At 44.1% G+C, this 9,166-nt stretch overlaps 1 protein-coding gene across 1 annotated transcript in view; it reads right to left on the bottom strand.

Moving 5' to 3' along the window:
• The window catches only part of LOC137324060 (receptor tyrosine-protein kinase erbB-4-like), a 938,904-nt gene that overhangs the window by 703,318 nt on the left and 226,420 nt on the right, over positions 1 to 9,166 (bottom strand). The gene's annotated exons all lie outside the window — the stretch shown is intronic.

Genomic DNA, 9,166 nt, shown 5'->3' with positions numbered 1-9,166 from the left:
TTCCACATTCTCACCACTCTCTGGGTTCTTTCTAATATTACCCCAAACACAGACATACATCTTCATCGAGATGTGGAGGTAGGGCCAGGTTTTGGTGGGAGAACTCTCTAAGACGGCAGAATCTGTGAGATGCAGGAGGAAAATTCTATATTTTTAATTCCTCAAGGGTTTACATGTAAATAAATACTTTTCCGGAGACCAGATACACTTTGATTGCTTGGGAATTGTAAAAGGTGCACTGGGGTCATAGTCATGGCACTGAGCGTACGGTGAAGTCATTGTCATGAGGTTGGGGGCATCCTGTTCTTACCAGTTCGAACAATTTGCTTGAATTTGAACCCTGGGGTTTGTCTGGACTCATTAAGATTGCTTCAGGTGAGTTGATGCTGTTGGCTTATTTCTTCCAGCCACTCATATTAGTCTGCTGATTCCTCCCGAGAGATGCACGTTGGACATTAGAGTGGACTTGTGATGAGGGAGCCTTCAGGAACAGATTGCCCATTACCTCTCCAGTTCTAAGCAGAGATCGAATTTCATTCATTTGGATTGTGAGATGCTCATAGGTGTTTCAGTCACGTGTTTATTGTGAGGAGGACTGCACATCTCCAGAGTGGTGGAGGCATCTGATTATAGCTATCTGAGAGAATTGTTTGAGTTTATGTGCTGTGGGGGTAGGAGGGGAGAAGCCATGGAGGCATGGGCACACAGAGAGTGTGAGGCCAGTCATAGTTAAACCATTGTCCAGAATGGTTGGATGTGGGGCCATGATTAGGACACGTGAGAAAGAAAGAAAGAAAAGAAAAATAGAAAGAAAGAAAGGAAAGAAAGATAGAAAAAAAGAAAGGAAAGAAAGAAGAAAAGAAAGAAAAAAAGAAAAGAAAGAAGAACAGAAAGAAAGAAGAAAAGAAAGAAGAAAAGAAAGAAGAAAAGAAAAAAAAGATAGACTTGCAATTAAACAGTGCCTTTCAGGACCTCAGAACATCCAAAAGCACTTTACAGCCAATGAAGAAATTTTGAAGTGTAATCACTGTTGTAACGCAGGAAACACAGCAGTCAATATGCTCACCGCAAGGTCCCATAAACAGCAATCTGATAATGACCAGATAATCTGTTTTAGTGATGTTGGTTGAGGGATAAATATTAACCAGGACAGTAGGGAGAACTCCCCTGCTCTTCTTCAAAATAGTGCCACGAGATCTTTTACATCCACCTGAGTGGAACATGTGTGGCTTGTGTGCCATGTGGTATGTCGAATGCAACATCTTCAGTTGGCCCTCATGTATTTGGTTTGCACATGGAGGTATTGAGAGTAAAAGGCTAATTTCGCGATCCCATGCTCCCATCAGATAGACATGCTCACATGGAGCATGGGCCAGAGATAAAGGCCACAACATTGTATCCCTGATCCTTTGATCTACTGGGAGTGTGGGTTCTTGGAATTGGAATTGAGTACTGAAGAGACATATCACAAACTGGATATGCAATCAGACCTTGAACAGAGAGCGACCGAAAATATCTGAAATTGATAGATTGAAATAATTAGAGGTTCTATAGCAATTTCACAGTAATCATTCTTAACAGCCCTTTGGAAATGAATCCAGCTGTTTATATACATATATCTTACTGAATGGTATTAAAACAAAAGCAAAGCACCTCAACCTTCCACCTCAATCCTCAGTCCTGATCGCCATCACTTTTCCTAATTATTAAGGGGTAGATTTTATGAATTGGCACCGCCAGAAACCAGTTTCATGTGACCAAAATCCATACCAGGAATTCAGGTGCAGAGGTCAGTGGGCCTCACAGGATTTTCCTTCCGTTCATCCGATGTAAAATCCTAATGGGTGGGACTTCCCCGTTCCAAATTCCCAATACAGATTTTGGTCACATGACTTTGGGTTCTGGAAGCACACTCCCGCTTTGTGCTGAGAACACTAATTGGTTAAATCTACGCCTATATAAACCAATGCATGGCAGAGTGCAAACTGCACACCAGGGAGGCTGATATTTAGACAGAGAAATACACTTCCTGTGACAGGTTTGCAGGTTTGAAATATTTGGTTCGGCATGTATGAATTGCGTAAATGTTTGAAAAGCCATCAGCTCTACTGGTGGCTCTCTTGGTTTTTGAAATTTCTGACATTTATTTCATTTACTTCTTTCTCATCCCTGGATATAGTTTTAATTGCAGTTCCTCCAGCTGTTCACTGAAATGGGCCTTCCTCATGTCTGAATGAGTATCGGCAAACTGTTCAACCATGGCGAGACATCCAAGTAGTCCCCAAGCTCACCCAACATCCATCAACAGCCATTTTCTAATGGGGGCCACCAATAACAATAAGGAACAGGAACTCTGGATGACTTCCCTCCCCCCGTTCCCCTCGCCCCCCCCCACAACCAATGCCACCAAAATCAGATTAACTGCTCGCTGCTGTTCATGGAACTTTGCTGTGTGCAAAATGGCTGCTGCACTTGATTCCATAATATCAGTGACTGTACTTCAAATGTAATCCTTTGTTTGTGAAGCACTTTGGGCTGTTTCTAAGGGATGTGATAAGGCGCTACGCAAACAGAAGTCCTCTTTTTCTTCTCACTAAACCAGGGACCATGAGGACGTTCGATACCCATCGCTGGCCTGGCTCAGATCATCTAAATCAGCACAGAGCAGGGGATCTTGACCTGCATGGCTCAGTTTCATGCCTGTGCTACTGACTGCGTTTCTGCACAAGGATAGTTCAGACAGGAAAGAAGGGAGAACTAGCAGTAGGAACCTGGACCGAGTATTCACATTCCCTGATCCAGGGCCACTGATGCCTATCGTAGCCTGGTCTACCACCTCTGCAGCTTGTCTGGTCATATGATAGTGTGACCCGAGGAGTGTTAACAATGAAACACTTTGTTATGTGAACTGGATACTGTGATCTTGCACTTGCCCCCATGTGCGTTTCCCCCATCTCCCAGAAGGAGGACGTACAAAACACTCTGGTGAGACAAGGCCGATTATAAACCAAGAATCTAATCTCTAATGCTCCTCGCATTATAAGTGAGCTCAGCTGACTGGTTCTGAGGTTGTGAGTTCAAATCCCACTCAAGGGACTTAAGCACATAATCCAGGCTGACACACCCAGTGCAGTCCTGAGGGAGTGCTGCACTGTCAGAGATGCCGTCTTTCAGATGAGACGTTAAACGGAGGCCCTCTCAGGTGGATAGAAGAGATTCCATGGCACTACTTTGAAGAAGAGCAGGGGAGTTCTCCTCAGAGTCCTGGCTAATATTTATCCCTCAACCAACGTCATTAAAACAGATCATCTGGTCATTATCACGTTGCTGTTTGTGAAACCTTGCTGTGTGCAAATTGGCGGCCGCGTTTCCTACATTACAATTCAAAAGTGCTTCATTGGTTGTAAAGCGCTTTGGGGTTCCCTGAGGTTGTGAAAGGCACTATATAAATGCACGTTTTTCTTTCTTTCTTTTCTAGCCTTTGTGACTGTTTTCACTCCATGGTCTTACAGGAGGTATGTGCGTGTCCTTTCTTAACTGGACAGGAAACCAAAAGCCCCCCCCTCCACCATCACACCATCTTAACGCTCTGTGTCTGCGTATTAACCAATTGAGCCGCCAATCAAACCTGCCATGTTGGATCAGAAACCTCCCCAATCCACGGTGCCTACATGGCTGCTCTGTCGAGACCCAGCCGTGCTGAATGAAAAGAAAGCCATACCAACATGTCAGGGGTCATTTTCACCTTCACCCTTCCGATTTTCATTCCCATCGATCTACTCTGGCAGTTCACCACCCATGGGGTGAGGGTGAAAATAACCCCCGACATGTGGGAATGTAATGAACCTCCATTGTCTCAGGCTGAGCTGATATGCAGGAAACAACAGCAGCCTATATAGTGCCTTTAGTGTAGTAAAACGTTCCATGGTGTTTCACAGGAGCGTTATCAGACATAATTTGACACTAATTCTTCAACCAGTTTGTCTGGGTCTAATTCCTTCTATGCTGAATTCTATTCTGCATTCCCAAAAGCTGTACATTACAGATTGAATCTATAAATTAAATATAATAATATAAATTACCTGAAATTTCTACTGGGTTAAATAGCCAAAAATTCCAAAACAAGTCACTGCATTTCAAAGTATTGAAGCATCTTGAGATGTTTCTCAGGCACGAGAAGGCATTTTATAAATTCAAGTTCTTTCTTTCTGAATAGCCCCATTTCAAGTCTTAATTATTAGTGTTAATGAGACATGATTCCTTTTTTTCCAAAATGCAGGATGACGTAAAACTATTTGATTACTCTCATTGAACACTTCAAGGTCCACAGCACTTCTCGCCCTATCTGTTACACAAGATATTTTCAATTGAAAAGCAGTTCAGCATTCAGAAGGGTTTTTAAATTGGCTGGTAGAAGTCCCATTATTTTGCAAATTGAAAAAATTGAATTAAGACCATTAATGAAATTAAACTTTATAACAGAGCTCCTTATAATGCTTTAAGAAAAAAACAGGGCTCTTCATATCTGACCCTGGATTTGCATTTGAAGGTATCCTGCTTTACACAAAGACCCATTACATCTCTGCTGTGTGGCCCATTACTGTGGAACTGGTCGTACATGTGCTGGAACTACTGCACCTGATATTATTTATAATGTAGTAGATACGCTCCAGATTTGCCCTCTGGTATTCAACAATCAAGGATAGACAACAAATTGGGACAGATTCTACGATAAGATTGCTTTAGATGAATTTTTTCCCAATTCTCTCTCCTACTCTCCTGGTGTAAAGGTTGATTGTTTCTTACATTGCCTCACTCAAAGTGGCCAGTCTTCGTGTGTCAGCCAAAACACCTGAGGGTAGATTTTAACTATCGGCCGCCCAACAGTGCCAGCTACCGGGCCTCATTACCATACAACCGACATCGTGGTAGGTCCAGAAGGGGGATGCTGTTTATGGAAGGAAGGAAGGGGGGTGTGGGGGCAACCTGGTGTGGGAATGGCCCACATTATGTTTGTGGAGCCCAGAGGAGCACTCTTAATCCTCCTGGCCCCACACAGGTAATTAAAAACTTACCTTTTTGGCTCCCCTTTGGCTGGAAACAGGGCAGTTACGTCCCAAACGGCGATCGGGTCCTGGGTATGTCACAGCACCCCGATTTGCACAGTGAAAGAGGCGACCGCCTGAAATAGGTGCAGCAGGCCCTTCCAAAGAAAACGTGAGCCGGATGGCAGCCATAGCAGGGGGGTAAGCTTTTCCCCACCATTTTAGGGGCGTTTCCGCCCAATGGCGGCAGTGAAAATCTCCCCAATTGCCGACAAGCGATTTTACCAAAGAAGACATCTCATAGCCAACAAGATTTGAATAAGTGATGCAATGGTCTCAGATCTACAGGCCATGTTACCGAAAACACATCCCAGTTCCACACGGCAAGGAATGTGGCAAGATCACAGAACTTGGCGGGTTGACGGAGTTAAGATAATGATCTAACTAAATGGCAGAACTGGCTCGAGGGGCTGAACGGCCTACTCCTATTCCTATACCTAATACCACAATAGCCCCCTTGTGTTGCAAAGTCTAAAACGAAACCACGAGTTGCACGCCCCAAGTGAATGACAATGTTGACTAACTAAACACTTGGGAAAAATATCTCGACAATTTCCTTGTTTCTTCTTTGGTGAATTTGCCCTTATGTAATGGGAAAACAATCACGATTTGCCGGCAAAGTACAGGAAAAAAAAAACAGCGTAGAGCATTCAAGAAAAGCCTGATCGTGATCTGGGAACACAGGTGCACTGTCCTCATTTTGCTGGCTTCACAATTATTAATAAGATTCAACACGCCAAACGTGCTTTAAAAATTCCATGTACCTTTTTCTGAAAGACAAATTAAATTGTTTATGCAGTGCAGCTCCAGTGTTTCTCCTTTGCTTGTGAATGATGCAGAGCAAGCAGTATTTATCACCCAGTGAGGCCCAAAATCGTAGGGGGTTACAACAACCCTGCATCGTATTAAGATGGGATTTTATTCAAATAAGAGCTCACTTTTGAGTTTGCGCCACTCTGATTACACGCAAACTTTAAAATGTTGCCTGACTGTAGCACGTACGCTCAGACAAAAATCGACACGGATTGGGGGGGGCCTCTCCCCTCAACGCCACTCCTAACTGAGTCCTGGTGTGAATGGCAGTGACTCTAGCCCCCGTGAACTGTGAGCAGGAATTCTCACACGAGCAGGAATGGTGGAGTCTGGAGGTGATGAAGGGATGGGTGAGGGCTTCTGCAGCCGATGGGCTGAGGTAGGGGTGGAGGCGGGTAAAGGTACATAGGTGGAAGCAGGCGGAGAGGGTCAAACGGGACGCAAAGATCGCGGACCGTCTGGTTCAGCAGGAGAGTGCGTCCAGGGCGGGGGTTGGAGTCAGTGGCGAGGATAAGGAGTTTGTAGCAGGGGCCGAGGATGATGGGTTAATTCTTCCCAATCAGTCACAGCCTGCTCCACTTCACTTACTATAGGCACCAGTCTCAGACCAGATACACAGCCTAAACTGTTCAGTGGCTGTATCCCTTTGTACCGAGCAGACTAATCGTCCGTGTTTGCTTGTACTGTCCATTATAAAAGCATTTTATTAAGAGCAATTGGTAGACTGCAATACTTCAGCTTGATAAAGACTGGCTAACATAAAGAGTTGCCGTTGTAGATTGTGTGTGGGAAATATTAGTGATGGCCACGAGTGTGCATCTTTCACAAGCACTCTGTATGCAGGCTGCTCCTCGGTCTAAATGACATGATTTACATTAGCTGCTGTCACCAATGACCCCTAATTCCACTGCTGGTCCCTCTTCTATCTACTCCACACAGGCAGGCAGTGTCAGGTGAACTGATGGGTAGGCCCATCACAAAATCAGTGATCAGTGAATCAGTGAAACGTAAAATAGAATCAGTGCAGAATAAAATGGGGTTTGCAGTATTGCCTTGCTCTGATAATGAAGCGTTAGGTAACAAGGTCAAATGATCAATTGAGTTGGACTCAGGATGGTGGAGAAAGTGACACCAGAGTGATATATACTCTTTGGTATTTAAAGCAACCTCAGCAAAAAAACCCGAGCAGCGAGCATTTCTGGAAATTATAAATGCAATGTTAAATCACCAGCGTCAGCCTGGGGAGAAGGCCTCTCAAGGAATTATTAGGTCTGCAAAGGAAAAGTACCAGAAGCAGTGACCATGGCCGGTTGGCAGTAACTTCAGCACATCTAATGAGGTGTGGCAGTGATGGATAACTGATCTGTGGAAGTCTTCAAATTAGATGCAAATCCATTAACTTTCTGAAAGTGTGCAAATCTAGACAATGGCATTCTGGTGATCGTGATTCATTGGCTGAGATGTGTTTCTTTTTGTAATCTTAGCATTTCAAAGGCACCCAATCTTCCGAAAAAAAACAAACAAAAGTATAATCTATAAAACCATGTAACCTTCGAGCTCCTTCACCTCGGATTTCCTCTGTGCGTCAATGTAACACAATCATAAAACCGTTCTTTAGAAATAATTTTGTTACACCTTGTGGAGAGGAACGGTCCCAGCAAGAAGGGAGAAATTGAAGAATGGCCTCCCAACCCATCCATGAAGAATAGGGAAAGGAAATACATTTTAAATAGTAAGATTTGAAATGGAGTAGAGGAGCAGAGGGACCTTGGTGTGTGCCAATAGACAGGCCATTAAAAGGGGCAGTGTAAGTAGATGAAGCTGTAAAAAAAGCCAACAGAGTCCTTGGTTTGGTATCTAACGTGAGGCGATAACGGTGAACTTATACAATGCCTCAATTTTAAATTTCTTATCCTTGTCTTTTATTCCCTCCATGGCCTCGCCCCTCCCTATCTCTGTAACCTCCTCCAGCCCTACAGCCCTCCGACAACTCTGCGTTTCTCCATCTCTGGCCTCTTGTGCATCCCCTACCTCCTTCGCCCCACCATTGGAATTCCCTCCCTAAACCTCTCTGCCTCTCTCGCTCTCTCTCCTCCTTTAAGACGCTGCTTAAAACCTGCCTCTTTGACCAAGCGTTTGGTCACCTGTCTTAATATCTCCTTATGTGGCTCGGTGTCATATTTTGTCCAATTACACTCCTATGAAGTGCTTTGGAGTATTTTACTATGTTAAAGGTGCTATATCAATGCAAGTTGCCGTTGTTGTTGTACAAGATCATAGAATAGAATCATAGAAAGGTTACAGCACAGAAGGAGGCCGTTCGACCCATCGAGTCCATGCCGGCTCTATGCAAGAACAATCCAGCTAGTCCCACTCCCCTGCTCTATTCCCGTAGCCCTGCAAATTTTTTCCTTTCAAGTACTTATCCAGTTCCCTTTTGAAGGCCATGATTGAATCTGCCTCCACCACCCCCTTGGGCAGTGCATTCCAGATCATAATCACTCACTGTGTAAAAAGTTTTTCCTCATGTCACCTTTGGTTCTTTTGCCAATCATCTTAAATCTATGTCCTCTGGTTCTTGACCCTTCCACCAATGGGAACAGTTTCTCTCTATCTACTCTGTCTAGACCCTTCATGATTTTGAATACCTCTATCAAATCTCCTCGCAACCATCTCTGTTCCAAGGAGAACAACCCCAGCTTCTCCAGTCTATCCACGTAACTGAAGTCCCTCATCCCTGGAATCATTCTAGTAAATCTCTTCTGCACCCTCTCTAAGGCCTTCACATCTTTCCTAAAGTGCAGTGCCCAGAACTGGACACAATTCTCCAGCTGTGGCCGAACCAGTGTTTTACAAAGGTTCATCATGACTTCCATACATTTGTACTCTATGCCTCTATTTATAAAGCCCAGGATCCCGTATGCTTTTTTAACCACTTTCTCAACCTGCCCTGCAATCTTCGACGATTTGTGCACATATACCCCCAGATCTCAATGTTCCTGTATCTATTTTAGAATTGTGCCCTCTAGTTTATATTGCCTCTCCTCGTTCTTCCTAAAGAAATGTATCACTTCGCATTTTTCTGCGTTAAATTTCATCTGCCACGTGTCCGCCCATGCCACCAGCCTGTCTACATCCTCTTGAAGTCTATCACTATCCTCCTCACTGTTTACACTTCGAAGCTTTGTGTCATCTGCAAATTTTGAAATTATGCCCTGTACACCCAAGTTCAAGTCATTAATATATAT

The sequence above is a fragment of the Heptranchias perlo genome, chromosome 7 (assembly GCF_035084215.1).
Source record: "Heptranchias perlo isolate sHepPer1 chromosome 7, sHepPer1.hap1, whole genome shotgun sequence".
Classification (NCBI taxonomy): domain Eukaryota; kingdom Metazoa; phylum Chordata; class Chondrichthyes; order Hexanchiformes; family Hexanchidae; genus Heptranchias; species Heptranchias perlo.
This window is presented reverse-complemented; position numbering and strand designations above follow the sequence as displayed.